The following is a 16,055-nucleotide window of genomic DNA, read 5'->3' as shown; positions in this document are numbered from 1 at the left end:
TTTTGTTTCTTTGATAGATTGGCTGTATTACTAAAATGAGTAAAACATTGTGATTAGCATACAGTAATTACTAATCTGGTACCTTGGAATTTCTCCCCTGTTTCTAACATGTATAATAGAAATAGGATGCTGTTTCTTTTGGCTTCATTTTGTCACTGCAGTTGGCTTATACTTTATTTAATAAAGCAAATAGCAGGAGGAAACACATAATTAATAAATGGCTATAATATATTAGCACCTCACTGAGATTCTAAAACTCATATTAAATTTCAACTTTACACAATTCCCTTTGCATTAACTTATATGCAATTTGAATATGCAATATAAAATTGTTTGCTTCAAATATCTATCTAGATTCTACTGAATGAAAGAGAATCTAAACTTCTCTAAGAAATAGCTTAAAATATTTCTCTTTCGGTTAGTTCCTCACTGAACATGTTTCTGCTTCTATTTTGTGAGTTGTCTTAGTAAAGTGAAACACAGCATAATTGTGTGTGTCTTCGGGTGAGGGGGAGAGATGTGTAAACATTGCTTCAGATGAGCAGTCGTTGCTTCATTAGATTCATTGGAATCTTTTGCTTCATTAGATTGTCACTTGCCCCAAAATTGCATAGAGGGGAGCTAAAAAGTAAATCAGTTCCACATGAACAATTAGATGTGGTTTAGTATGTAACGTTTGACTGGATTTAGGCAGCTTGAACTTATTAATATGCCCTCTCTTCTTACTCCCCCAAGGAGGAAATAAATCTCTTAGTAAAGTATCATGCTAACATAGGACTCCTCTAACTTTTAAGGCTACCAGTCTAATGGAATCCTATCTCCCTAACAACATGAGATTATTCTCTACAGCACAAGAATAAGAGGCCGCACGGCCGCCAGCCTGCTCTGGCTCCGCTGGTATCCCATGAATGGTCAGTCCTGAGACAGGTGCCTTTACTCGTTCTAGTTCCATCAATAGACCAGGTACCATTGACTCTGGGGAGACTGGGGGAAGGTTTACACTAGAAGCACTACATTAGCACAGCTGCACTGATGCAGCTGTGCCACTGTAGCGCATCTGGTGAAGGTGGTCTATGCCAACAGGAGAGTGCTCTCCTATCAGCATAATGACTCCACCTCCGTGAGAAGCAGAAGCTATGTTGGTGGGAAAACATCTCCCACCGACATAGCACTCAGGTCACTATAACTTGCAAATTTTTCATTCCCTTGAGCAACACAAGTTAGATCAACTTTAGAGGTAGTGTAGACCTGCCCTCAGAAGCACTTCTGGCCCTCATGAACTGTTTGACCTGAAAGGAATGAGGTCTCTATGTGTCCTGGTGCACTCACCTCTGCAGAGGCTCCATCTCCTGCAATACATCTACCTCCTGGCTGTACTTCCCCAATGCATCTTGTTCTGATGGCTCTGTCGGTACCACCTTTAATGCAAGACCTTGACTCCTCTGAATTTGAGGATATGGACATTGGGCACAGTCCACCGCTTCCGTTATGGGAACACGACTACCAGAGGGTTCCGATGGCTCTGTGGCATTTCCTCCTGTGCATTACCCAAGAAGCTGGTGTCTGGCTCCTTGGGCAAAGTACAACAGCAGCAGGATCAACCAGGTAGGCCATATTGGAACTCATGGCCCCAGTATACGCCTTCAGAACAGTCTCGTTTGGCTTCAAAGAACTCCCTTGTTTCACTGCCCTGCCCTTTATCCAGTAGACATCCAGCAATGGAGTTTGATGATGCACCGATCAGCCCAGCTCCAGTTGATCTGAAGAGGTTCCCTTCATTTCCAAATGTGTCGTCATCACCTTCCTCCCTTCCAGACGACTGTCATCAGATTCAAGAACTCCTACAGACAATAGCCAATGCTCTTGAGATCCCACTGGAAGAGGTGCAGGGCAGTCTGCACCAATTATTAGGCATTCTGCATGGATCAGTATTGGCAAGGGTGGCCTTACCACTTAACACTGTTCTTCAACTGTTGCACACCATGTGGCATACCCCGGCAACATGTGCACCGATCCTGAAGAGGGCTGAGAAAAGATACTACATTCCCCGCCCCCCCAAAGGGTCAGAATTTTTATTTTCACACCCTTCTTCTAACTCCTTGGTAATACAGCCTGTGTCAGAGTGGACCAAACAACACCACCATGGACTAGACCAGCTCACCTCCATTCCGCCTGCTCCCCTGAGTGCGCTGCCGCCACTCTGCTTCTCCCCGCTCCCTCCCAGGCTTGCCGCAAAACAGCTGATTCATGCGGCAAGCCTGGGAGGGAGGGGGGAGAAGCAGAGCAGCGGCGCACTCGGGGGAGCAGGTGGCAGTGGAACAGAGGTGAGGTGGGAGGAGCGGTTCCTCTGCCCCCCCCCCGGGTTACTTCCTGCGGCCCGCTCCGCGCCCCTCACCTCTGCAGCTCACCTCCCGCTCAGGGCCGGCTCCTAGAGTGCCACCCCTTGGAAAGTGCCGCCCCAAGCACATGCTTGGAGCACTGGTGCCTAGAGATGGCCCTGTATGCTGCTACACCATAGTTTGACCATGCTTCTTCCACGTCCCCCACCCACTCCCCAGAGATCTTTCTCATGACCGGTCACCCTCTCCCCAGAGATCTTTCTCACAACAATATTCTGATCCTAAAGGTGGACTCTGAGTTGCAGAGAGGAGCAGCAGAGCTCCCCATAAGCTTATCTATCACAGGACAGATTCCAGAGCCTACTAGAACAAATAGCTCCGATAACCTCCAACCTTTCGGTCTCAGCCAGGACCTGCCTTTCCATCCTAGGGCACGTGGTGGTATGCACATACATCACACGCTTTGCCCACCTTCACCTTTGTCTACAACTATGGCTCCAAAGAATCTATTCTCCTATGCACCAGTTCATGGACACCATAACCTCCAGTGGAACATTGAGTAGCTCTTCTCTTCATTGGTGGAAACACCTGCTACAAGTCTGCTCTGGTATGCCCATGCTCACTGACTGTGACAGTAATAAGGGACACTTCTTATTCAGGCTGAGGCACTCACATTGGATCATGCGAGAGGCCAGGATACATAAACATATTGAATTTCAGGTAGTATGCAGAACATGCCACATGTTCTTACCAGCTATCTCCTATTGCCACTTGTCAGACAACACGACCACAGCATACTATATAAACAAGGGAGCACAAGGTCTCCAGTGCTGTATATGGAGGCAATTATTCTCAGACATCATATCCTTTTTCCAGCAGCCTACCTGCCTTGAAACTAGAATGTGATCTGCTGAGAGAATCTGCGGAACTTTGCAACTGACCACAAATAGGAGTTGCATGATACAATAATCACAGACATATTGCTGGGATACACCAATCAGAGACCTCTTTACATCACACCACCACCACCAACTGCACCCAGTATTGCTCCAGGGAGGACTTTGTGCCCACTCATTGGGTGATTCTCTGGTCGTTGATTTGGTCAGACCATACGAACTACTCCCGCCCTCCCTTCCCCCACACACACTCCAATCCTGCGGTCTCCACAAACTCCAGTGTGGGAGAACGTTGGCCATTCTGATCGCTCTGTTTTGGCCTCGCCAATTCTGATTCCCTCTTATCCACATTTTGAAGCAACCTCTCCCAGTCCGGACATTTCCGTAACTGCTGAGACAACACAATTGCAGATTCAGGCATCCAGATCCATGGATGCCACACTTGACTGCATGGTTTTCAGATGGACACCTCCATGAGAATGGTCATTGGCATATATAGATACACATTCTCTCTCTCTCTCTCTCTCTCTCTCCTGTTTACATGAAGTGTGTATGAACAGGAGAGTAGGCATAGTTTAACAATTTGCACACTGTGTTTTCAAGTATCAGGGAGTAGTCGTGTTAGTCTGTATCCACAAATACAACAAGGAGTCCGGTGGCACCTTAAAGACTAGCAGATTTATTTGGTTATAAATAATAATAATTTGGTCAGATGCATCTTAAGAAGTGAGGTTTTTTACCCACGAAAGCTTATGCCCAAATAAATCTGCTAGTCTTTAAGGTGCCACCGGACTCCTTGTTCTTACTGTGTTTTCAGTGTCTGCAATAGCTGGTGTGAATTAAATGCTGTGCGGTTCCAAATGTAGTTAGGAAAATGTAAAGAGAAGTATTTGCACATGCAGTTTCCAGCTGCAGACGTCTAGGAATTTACAAATGCTAATTTATTCAAAGTTCGAGTGGGTGTTTTTATGGGATTTAAATTTTGCAGGAAATAGACGTGTGTTTTAAATGGGTAGTCCTGAAAGTAATTTTTCTTTTCGCTACTGTAGGAAGAATTTGAATGATTTTTGCCTTTAAATGGTTTCAGATATTTTCCCAATATTTTGTCCCTTCTGCCAGTAAAGCTCTCCGTGGTGTGACTTGTTGACATATATCCGTTTGATTAACCATGGCATTAAGACTACATAAAGCAGCTGCTTTAAGTTGAGATCTTAGATGATAGTTGTTTTTGAGAATTGCAGTAAAAATCTGTCAAGTACAAGACTGAGTTGTACCATTTTCATTTTTGATCGATGAAGTCTTGACACTGAAATTCTTGATGTAAAAGTTATACTCAGGGCTGGAAAGCTTAAAATTAGACCTTCAAACTTTGGTTTGGTGTTCTGATGTGCATGTTACCCTGTCTTTCTGCTCTGCATATCTGTTTCATTATTTTGTGAGCAGACAGGTCTTCAAAAGTTATAAATGCCTCTGTGAGTTAGTTTGGGTGAAGGGAATGGTGATGGCATACAAAAACCTCTTATCTTTTGTTGTCAGTTTTAAATCAGAGTTGATAATGACTGAAAATCATTACAGTCTGATAGCTAGTTTAGATTCTTGTGTGAAATGAGTTTTATGGTTTGTCTAGTTCCTAGCAAACATACCAACCAAAAGAAAAAAATCCTCTCCATCATAGTTGTTGATTGTCGTCAGACTACTTTGCAGTGTTGGTTGAAAATGTGGAAAATGAGCATGGTAGGCTATGTCTGTCACCAGGCTGCAGTGCCATTACATTTAGGAGGGATTCTGACTTAGGCATTGTCATAATCCCATAGACAGTAGCTTCATCCCATTGGCTCAGCCAAATTCATACATCAAATGTCTGAACCCGTGGTTCCTTTCATACTGAGCAGAATTACTGTTGCAAAAGAACATCAGTAGGGAAAACTAACCAGCCTCACAATGGTCTAAAACCCAGCTCATGTTTCATATTAGTGGGTGAACTATCCAATGCTTGGTGAATTCTGCTTCACAATGATAGTAAGAGCCGACATCAAAGGATCAAAAAGCATCATAGCTATGAATGCTGAGCTGCCACAAACCAATTATCCCTGTGGTAACTTTTCTGACACCTGTTCTCACCATTGTTTATTTTAATATTTAGCATAGACAGAAATGCAAATATAATTCAACACCCCCGTGTGGGTAACTTTATTGTCCAGTCAGTTTGAAAAATTCAGCTCTTCGGTTTATTGGGGGAAAAGATTCTAATGTTACAAATTTGTCATAAAAGGTGAAGAATCTCTTTTTTAAATGTTCCATGTTAAGATGAATAGAAATATTGTTACTCTGTCAAACCTTTGCAAAGATGTGTGAGAAAGTAGTTCTAACACCTTTTTAATATTGGAGTATCTTACAGCCTTCTGGTATGGTGTGGATTTGTCTACATGCTATGCATTTAGCTTCCAAAGAGATTCACTTCATTTTTTTTATAAGAGAACATTTTTTTTTCCAACTTCATGTACTGATACAACAGAAGGAAGGTAGATTAGCAGTGAAGACTATGAGAGTAGGGGGATATGTTGGGGGTCTTGGTTTTGTTTTAAAACCATGCTTTAAAGAAGTCACTTTGAAATAAAAATGTATATATGTGGACTTTTGTAACCAGGATATATTTAAAAGATGACTTGTCACTTTAGAACTCTGCTACGTTTACAGAGAACTTGAATTGGCTGGTTGCAACTGTCCACTTCTATGCAAGTAGAGCTGGGAAGCACTAGATGCAAGCAGTGAACATTCTGTTGCACCCTACAGGTAATGGGTGGAGTCCTAATCATCTCTCCACGTATTTAGTAGTATTATCAAAAGAGATGTTGCATTTTAAGTGTCCATGTTTTAGGTTTAAAATTTAATTTTCAGCTGTAGCAGTTCCAGAATCAACCTTGAGGAAAAGTGTACAAAAATTGAATGGATGCACAATTCTTGAGTTCTTCACTTGACAGTCCTGTCTCACAAGTTCTGCCTTTCTGCTTGAGCCAAACCCCAGGCTTTCATCCATCAGAGAAAGTTGTTACTCAGTATTTGTATTGCGCTGACTGCTTTCTCATCCACTCAATCTCAAGTCAGATCTAGTTCAGCAGTAAATCTCTGCTGGGAATGATCAGAACAAATAGTGTGTGCTTGAAGATATTAAAAAATCAGTGGAACAAACACAAACTTATTTAACAATGCCCAACAGCCTTTTATAATATTTGGAATATCTTGCCAAAGTGGACTGAGTATCATTTTGTATTTCATTACCTTTCCTTTTAGATAGAGACATAATATCAGTGGAGGAAAAACAAGTTATAACATGTGTACATCTCCACTAATTTATTTTTTATTCTTATCCTTATACAAATGTATATGGCTGGTAGCTTGTTCTAATTCACACTGATGTCCAATAGGAATATTCTGATATTAAGCAAGTACTTTACAATGACCATAGCGCATGGTTATTTTATAGTAAATGTGTCCCTTTTACATGTCTCTATTTTAGCGCTTGCTTTCATGCTTTATGAGTCAATGGATTATATATAATACAGAGGAAACTTGAATATATTGTGGTTAATAAAGAGGAGTGAGTCACAAAGGGGAGTAAGACACCCAATTCCCATTGAATTTCAAGTTGTGTTAATATCCCAAAATAATCCTCAGTCTTTGGATATTTGATTGCTTCATGTGTGTGTATATGTTGGACAAATTGTCTCAAAGGGACAAAAGAATCCTGTGAGAATAATAATTAAAAGGGGAACTACATGGGGCACCTAAGCTTTCGTCTCTTCAGACAGGAGATGAAAAGTGGATATTAGTTTACTGTTCTTATTCTTGTTCCCCTGCTTGCACATCACAACATCGCCATCCAATAATAGTTCAGTGGGGCCAGATTGTGATGACCTGATTTACATAAAACAGTATGTGTCATGGTTACAAGGCTAGCTGCAGCTCTGCTCCTGTCCTGTTGTGTCTGACAGCAACCATCTTGGGCCTTTTACCATTTATCTCATGATTGTTCCACTCTTAGACCAACATTGGGCTACTCTCTGAAATCCAAAGCCTTTGTTTCTTGTGGCCAGTGATAACAGCCTATAGGCTTCTTAATACAAATTGTTTTTATATACCAGTTGGATCCAAGCTTTAGAGAGAGTGATTTTAAAATCACAAATAGTATTTGTATATTTCGTCTCATCAAGACTTAAGCTTTGCTCCAAGCTAAGTTTGGAGGGCTTCCCTCTTGAGTTAGAGAAAGACATGAACCAACTGACCTGTTCTTTGAAAGCCAATAAGCTCATGGGACACAGCCTGGTCTCAATTTCTCCCCAGGAATCTGCCTCTCCTCTTAGAGAGAATTGTCATAGCCACCCACTGTCCCTTGTGCATATCTGGGCCCAATTACCACATTACTCAATGATGTCTATGTTAGAGTCCAGCTGTAAAGTTATCCTTTTTGTCTCAGTTTTCCCAGTTAACCAGAGGATGCAGTAGGGCCACCTCCTCCTGCCCCATTGTTTGTGTAGTTGGACCCATTCAGTGTTAATGGTTGGCCTGTGTGCTGTCTACACCTGTAAATGAGGGTAATGAAACTGGCTATTCCCTTTTGATTGTCTGGGATTATGTCTATAGCACGATCCTCAGGATACTTAAGGTAAATCAACAAGGGGTGAAGTCAATGCACATAAGTTTAAAGCCTGTTAAACATCATGTGGCTGCTCTCCAAGAGTGAAGTGGCATTAACTTGCTGTAACTTCCTCCTCCTTGGGAGAGTATATATCATCAAGTACTCCCACATTCATTGCTGTCCCTTACTTCCTGGGCAGTCCCATTGATATCAATGGGTGAATTACTACTTACTGTGAATGAAGAGATCAGAATCTGGCCCTTGGAGAGCATTGTGTCACAGTGTAATTAGGGAAAACACTAATCTAGGAGGAATGTGGAAAGGGAGAGTGAATGGAGGGATCACAAAATAAAACTAAGCAAACAAGAATGGGAGGGGTCTGATTCCTCACAAGGTTTTGTAATAACAGTGGTTCTCAACCACGGGTATGCATGCCCCTGGGGTACGCTGAGGTCTTCCAGGTGGTACATCAACGCATCTAGATATTTGCCTAGTTTTACAACAGGCTACATAAAAAGCATTAGTGAAGTCAGTACAAACTAAAATGTCATACAGACAGTGACTTGTTTATACTGCCCTATACGCTGAAATGTAAGTACAGTATTTATATTCCAATTGATTTATTTTATAATTATATGGTAACAATGAGAATGGAAGCAATTTTTCAGTAATAGTGTGCTGAGATGCTTTTGTATTTTTATGTCTGATTTTGTAAGTTTTTAAGTGAGGTAAAAGTTAGGGGTATGCAAGAAAAATTAGACTCCTGAACGGGGTACAGTAGTCTGGGCAGGTTGGGAGCCACTGCTCTAATAGATGAAAAATAGAATCACTAAACAGAATGAAAAAAATATCTGGGCAGCTGTGTCTTGAAGTTAGGCTTGGAAGAACTCAATTTTTTTTAATTGGTAAATGTTGGTAATTATTGGCTTCCTCACACCCACCCATATGCCAGTGAAACTATATTTCCATCAACGATCAAAATTTACAGATAGGCAACATAAGAAAATTATGCTTGAGAATTGATTAGTCAAAATCCAGTGATTTGTTAGAAATGGAATAGTGAATAAATAGTAAAAACAGGTCTGATTTGTCGATTTAAGGATATTTACTTGATGTTGATCATTTTGTATTTTAAGTTTTTATGAAGTTTTAACTTTCTGAACCTTAACGTCTGCTATTATTAAATAAATGTCTCACATCCATAATTTCTCACTAGTATGAAAGTTTAAATAGATAATCTAAAGAATGCTTAAAATAAACATCAATATCATCTATTGAAATTATTTTTAAAAATTCAAATTGTCGAAACTAATTAGTGCATTTCCCTGCAGTATAATACTGTTGTTCAATGAAATGGTGCATTAGGACCTGATACTGCAAACCTTATTACCTAGCTCTGTGCTTGCTGTCTTGTGTGGTCCCATTGACTTCCCAATGGGCCTATGCTAGATATTTACTAAGTGCCTGTAAATGTGGTCTGTTCATCACCTGCAAAAAATCATCCACTTAATTTTTAAAACTTATTTTAGTAAGAGCTGGAGTGTGCAATCCTTATACCAGTGGGCACCCACTCCCCATTTCAGCATGGCACATAAGCACTTGCCTAACTTTAGACACCTGAGTAGTCTCATTGAATTTAATGGAACTGCTCACATGCCTAAAGCTGGACACATGCTTGGGTTCCTTACTGAATAAGGGTTTTACATAAGTAGCCCATTGACTCCAGTAAGGATACGACTGTGAGGGAGCCCTTATCAGTGGGAGTAAGAATTACATGCTCCCGCCTTTTGTGATAAGTATCTTATTATGGTATGTGCCACTGTAATACATTGGAACCCTTGAGCAGTTCACTTCTGTGCTTCACAAGATACTCACGGGGTTACAACCCATGCTACATATGCTATCATTACATTTGTACACTGAAGTAAGAAATAATATCAAGTATGTATTGAGCTAGCACTGTTAAATTCAAATTCTTTTTTTAAAGGCTTCTGCATACATTTCACAGGAAAGTTGGGACATAACAGTTGATTTGTTTTTTTATTAAATATTTTTTTTTAAAAAATGCAAAGATATGAACCAGGGTGGATAAAAATCAATGACTAAAAAAAATGGATTTTTTAATTTAAATCAGATTTTTTGGATAAAATGATTTCTGAGGAAAAAACTCTATATCTAAAGATAGTTTTAATGTAAGATACATTATAGCTCAAAGACATCTCATCATGGAATAGGGATTATACATTCTAATAATATAGTATGAGACAATATATTCATGTAATGTTTAAGAAAAGTTTTGTAAACGAGTTCCAGTAGTTCATGGATTAGGGACCCAATTTTATGGGTTCCAGGGGCTTCTGTATAGAATATTTAGGTATGGGAGAGAGTGCGGGCTGTGGGAGGGGGTGTGATATGCAGGCAGGGACTCAGGGCAAGGGATTGCATCAGAGGAGAAGTGCAGGGTGTATGAGGGGACTCAGGGAAGGGGTGTATGAGGGGCCTCAGGAAAGGGGTGCAGGAGGGGTGCGAGGTGCGGCAGGGGGCTCAGGGCAGGGGGTGCAGGGTGTAGCAGGGGGCTTAGGGCAGGGAGTTGGGGGGCGGGGTGCAGGAGGGGTTTGGGCTCCAGGATGGCAGTGGCACGCACTGGGTCAGCATGCACCAGGGTCAGGAAGTGCTGCGGCCCCTGGGGGGCGGGGGGCTCTGGGTGTGCTGCCCTTGCCGCGCCTCTAGGTACCACCCCTGAAGCTCCCATTGGTCACGGTTCCCTGTTCCCAGCCAATGGGAACTGCGGAGCACAGTGCCTAGATGCAAGGGCAATGCACGGAGCCCTCTGCCCCCCCCCCGCCCAGGGGTCACAGGACATGGTGCCGGCGGCACCACAGGCTGGATCCAAAGCCCTGAGGGGCCGGATCTGGCCCATGGGCCGTAGTTTGCCCACCCCGGTCTAGGAGATACCATCGGGGTGCTTAGTTTTACAGTTCTCAAACTGTGGATTTGTGTCTCCAGAGATAACATGCTTGTTAACAGCAAAAATGTTTTAAAATAAATAATATATAGAGGTGAGAAATAACAGACCTCAACCCTATTGTCCCTCTGCAAATTTGTGTTCACAGAGTCAATCCCTTTTCTCTATCTAAAAGTGCGAAGTTTCAAAAAATTCAATGAATAGAAGATTGTCGGGGGGTGGAATAGATCTGGAAAAGGAGAAGAAGTCTGGATATAAATGTAAGAAGGGAGGGACAGGCAGTAGAAACAAAAGTGAAACTGAGCAGTGTATTCCAGAAGTCTTGAGGTCTTTCTGAGTGTAGCCTTAATTGATTTGAGATCTACCATACCATTCTCTCACGTAAAGGGAAAACATATAATGGCAGCAAGCCATAAAAGATACCCAGTCTGGGAATATTTTAATGAAGTTCCTCTACCTGTGGGTAAGACAGGCATGCGTGCAAAACGCAAACAGTGCAACAAAGAAACGCAAGGCAACGTCATGAGAAGTGTTCCTTCTCAGGAGGAAGCTGCGTTGAAGATGATGAAAGGAACATGTCTGAACATGCAGGATCTTCAGGTTGGTAAACTTTTTTTTATTTAATACTTCTTTCTTAAGGACTGCCTATCTTCCTTCTGGACTATTCTTGAATTCTCATGTTTGAGCAAAAAATATAGTTGTTACTCTATGGTACAGTAACTCCTCGCTTAATGTTTTAGTTATGTTCCTGAAAAATTCTACTTTAAGCGAAACAATGTAAATCAAATCCAATTTCCCCATAAGAATTAATGTAAATGGGGGGGGGGGCTAGGTTCCAGGGAGATGTTTTTCGCTGGATAAAAGACATATATATATATATATATATATAATATACACACATACACACACACTATAAGTTTTAAACAGTTTAGTACTGTACACAGCAATGATGATTGTGAAGCTTGGTTGAGGTGGTGAAGTCAGAGGATGGAAGAGGGTGGGATATTTCCCAGGGAATGCCTTACTGCTAAATGATGAACTAGCACTTGGCTGAGCCCTCAAGGGTTAACACATTGTTAATGTTGCCTCACACTCTACAAGGCAGCATGAATGGAGGGAGGGGAGACAGCATGACAGAGAGAGACAGAGACACACACCCTGTGTGAGAGAGACAGACGTGCATTGCCCCTTTAAGTATGCTGACACTACTCTAAGTACACTGCCTTATTACGTAGATCAGCAAGTTGAGACGGCAGCTGCTGCCAGCAAACTCCCTCCATCCTGAGCCTTGTCATGTCCCCCCTGCTCTGTGGTGATGGCCCAATGGGATAAAGGATCTGGGGCCAGGAGGGAGGGGGACACCCTGACAGCATCCCTCTTCTCCCCTTCTCCCAGCAGGCAAGAGGCTCCCGGGAGCAGCTCCAAGGCCAAGGGTAGGAGCAGTACACAGCAGTGAGGGGGAGGGACAAGTGAACTGCCCAGCAACTGATACCCTTCTGGGTAGCTGCCACACAGGGAACTTAGGGAAGCGGGGAGCTGATAGAGGGGCTGCCAGTCCACCCTGGTTCCAAGCCTCCACCAGCTAGCTCCAGTGGGCTGTTCTTTCTACAAGCAGTGGACAAAGCAGGCAGCTGCCAAAAAACATAAGAGAGCATTGTACAACTTTAAACGGGCATGTTCCCTAAACGATCAGCAATGAAACAACGCTAACCAGGATGACTTTAAGTGAGGAGTTACTGTGCTATCATTTTAGATGCAGTTGTGATATGAAAAATAAATAGCTGAAATAGGCAGATCTTAGCTGCTCTGAAAAAAGTGGGAGGAACCAAGCTAACTCTCCCACAAGACGTGATGGAAGTCATGGAACTCAGTCGTGGACTGTTTTGAGCACTATATCAAGAACTGGCCTAATCTGATGATAGTTTGTGAACAAAATTGTGAAAAAATAGCTGGGTCTGTCACAGACAAAGTTCTCAACATTGGGCTTAAGAGAAATGTTGAATGCATGTTGAGTACCCTGAAGCCTATTTCTGTAGTCTTGAACAAAATGCAGGGAAATAACTGTTTTATTGCTGATACTGTTGGAAATTTGGAAGGAACTGAGTGAAATCTTAAAAAGAGAAATATGCAATGACAGAGTTAAATTACAAGCATTAAAAAAACGAATGGGACAAGCACTATCTCAGCTCATTTTCTTGCAGATATTCTTAATACTCGGTACCAGGGTCAAACCTTAACTGCTGAAGAAGAGGAGTTGGCTATGACATGGACATTCAGCAATCATCCCTCCATAATGCCCAATATAATAAACTTCAGAGCTAAGGGTGAACCATTCAAGAAATATATGTTTGCCGATGATATTTTAAAGAAAGTCACACCTGTGGAAGTCACTTAAGCACTTGGATTCAGAAACTGTTGAAGTAATAATCTCACTTTTAACAGCAGTAGCTGCTTCTGCCAGTGTAGAAAGAATATTTTCTTCCTTTGGACTAATTCATTCCAAATTGAGAAATTGTTTGGGACCTGAAAAAGCAGGAAAGCTTGTTTTTCTTTTCCAGATTATGGACAAACACGAAAATGAAAGTGAAGACAACCAAGTTAGCTGCCAAAGCCAATATTTTAAGTTTCTCATGTTGACCTGGCTGACATGGTCAATTCAATTTTTTTTTCTAAATATTTCAGTTAACTATTTTAGTTAAAAATAATTTTAACAGAAACAAACCTAATTTTAAAAAACGTGAATGTTTAACTAAATTAGAAAATTCATATGCTAGTTTTGTTAAAATACTATGTTTGCTGTTGAAGAAAAAAATCCACAATATATAACATTGTTGTTTTAGTTAAATAAAACAATTGAAATGTCTGTCTGCTGATGTTCTCCTCCTAATACAACATGGCAAGAAAATCCTCCAAATATTAATGATTAACCTGTTGAATTGGAGATAGTTCACCTCCCAATGATTTCATAAATATCTGCTTCAATTACCTTTGGTACATGAAATAACCAACAATCATTCATTTTCTGATATAGCTGTAAAACTAATCTGAAACGTTTTCAAAATAAATCACTTCAAAAAGGTATAGCGTACACCTTCTAAAAATGAAACCTACATCTATCTCTGAGTTGTGAAGAATATGTATTAAGGTTATAACAACCAACAAGAATGCACTTTTATGTAGAAATCCATGATTAAATTCTTCCTGACTAGTGATTTAAATTGTGATTTAAATAAATTTGATTTAAATCAAAACTACCCTAATACGAACAATAGATTGTGGAAATTGCTAATGTGGTTTTAAAAATGTGTTTTTCACAGCCTCTTTTTTTTTTCTTCTGAAATATATCACCTGCATTAGTTGGTATTTTACCACCTTCTTGAGCAAGATATTTTATACACTTGCTTTCTGGAATATTCTATTGATACCATTAATTGAGCTATTTAAAGGGATCATCTGAGCATAATTTTTAAAAAAAAGAGAATATACCATGGGGAAAATAAGTACATTTAGAAAATTCAACTTCTAACCAGGCTTCTATCACTTACACTTCTAGCTTTAGTCAAGTGACCCTCAGAGATGTAACTCTAAGTTCAGATGATAATGCAGTCACCCTAAAATTGCAGGTATTCAGATTTGAATCACATTAGCATAGGAGATTCTCTCCCCCTCTGCCCCCCCTTCCCCATTACTGTCCCTGGCATTCATTATAAGAAAGGCTTCTTGGAGAGGGAGTGAGGAAACATCTTTTGTGCACATGAACATATGTACAGCTTTCTTTTGAGAAAAAAAGGTCATAGAAATCATAATAGTGGCTTATTCCAGCAGTTCTGGGTAGCTCTTACTCTATGGCAAGGGTCATTAAATAGCATGAGGAAAAGATTCATGTAAACTTTTCCTCTTGTAAGCTTTCGAAATATCTTTGTATTCTGTAACTCTTTCCTTACACTGACTACCAGTTATACCTGTTAAGTTGTATCTGTTGAAAAAGTCCTAGTGCTGTAAAAGGAAATGATTTAAATCAGCCAGCGAGCATAGGATCCAACATGTGATCAGTTAGTTTCAGCAGCATTGATCTTCTTTGACAAGATAGAAAAAATGAAATTGGAGTTAAAGAACTCCATAATCATGTTGAAAACTGATGGCTTTGACAGATGACCAGATTAGTAATTATACAGCAGGACTAAATGTATTAAAGTGTAACTGTAACTCTAATATGTATTTGTAGCAAAAATACTAACCTGCTTAGTAATAAAGTATAGTGATCACCATTAAAGTCAGCATTTATCTGCAGTTCACACCCCAGTATCTGAGCTAATGCAATTGTTTACAATTGCAAGTATGCAGATATAGGTAGATGCTGATTTTGTAATGGGGACCAGTTCATTCAAGAGTTCTGCTTTCTGTTTACTGCCAGAATAAAATTTCCTTTGTTTCAATATATCAGAAATTCTTTCATGTAATTAAAAAAACAAAAACAACGCAATTTAAATGTTTTTAAAAGTCATCACTGACAGGACAGATAATAGGGTAATTTGTATGTTCCTATGTATTTTCGCATTGCTGCTTTGCTTTGCTGATGTATACTTAAATTCTCTTGAAATTGATTTACATTCTTTGGGAGCCACATTTGGGAGGGGGCAGTGCATGCCAAAAAACAGAACAAAACATGATTTCTTTTGTAAGAAGAACTTATGAAAAACTCTCATAAAATCTCTTCCTACCATTTAAATTTCCCTATACATTTTAGTGTGTTTAGTGTGACTCATTTAAAAATTCCTCTTGTTGAATCAAGCCCCTAAAGTCAAGTTCACAAATGCAGACCTGTTTATTCAAACAAACAGAATTAGTCCATATTTTGTTTGCTTTTTGGAGGAGCATCTTGGTTCCTCGGTGCCAGGTTATCTTTGGTTTACTTTTAAAACAAACTGTATTCATAGTGGGCCAAAAGGAACCATTAGTTAATCTAATCTGAATTACAGGCCATTACATTTCACCCAGTTATCCCTGTACTGAGTCCAATAGCTTGTTTAGCTATAGCATATCTTCCAGAAAGGCATCAAGTCTCGATTTGAAAACATGACGAGATGGAGAATCCATCACTTGGCTTCATAGTTATTCCCATGATTAATCACCCTCACCCTGTTAAGAATTTGTGCCTTATTTCCAATTTGAATTTTTCTGCATTTAGCTTCTAGCCTTTGTCCAATAGATTAAAAAGC

The 16,055-nt window shown here is 40.5% G+C and overlaps 1 protein-coding gene across 1 annotated transcript in view; it reads left to right on the top strand.

The window, feature by feature from the left end:
• The window catches only part of TENM2 (teneurin transmembrane protein 2), a 966,597-nt gene that overhangs the window by 152,863 nt on the left and 797,679 nt on the right, over positions 1–16,055 (top strand). The window lies entirely within an intron of this gene.

This window comes from Mauremys mutica, chromosome 8 (genome assembly GCF_020497125.1).
Source record: "Mauremys mutica isolate MM-2020 ecotype Southern chromosome 8, ASM2049712v1, whole genome shotgun sequence".
NCBI classification, from domain to species: domain Eukaryota; kingdom Metazoa; phylum Chordata; order Testudines; family Geoemydidae; genus Mauremys; species Mauremys mutica.
Note: the sequence above shows the minus strand (reverse complement) of the source record. Positions and strands in the feature narration are given on the sequence as shown.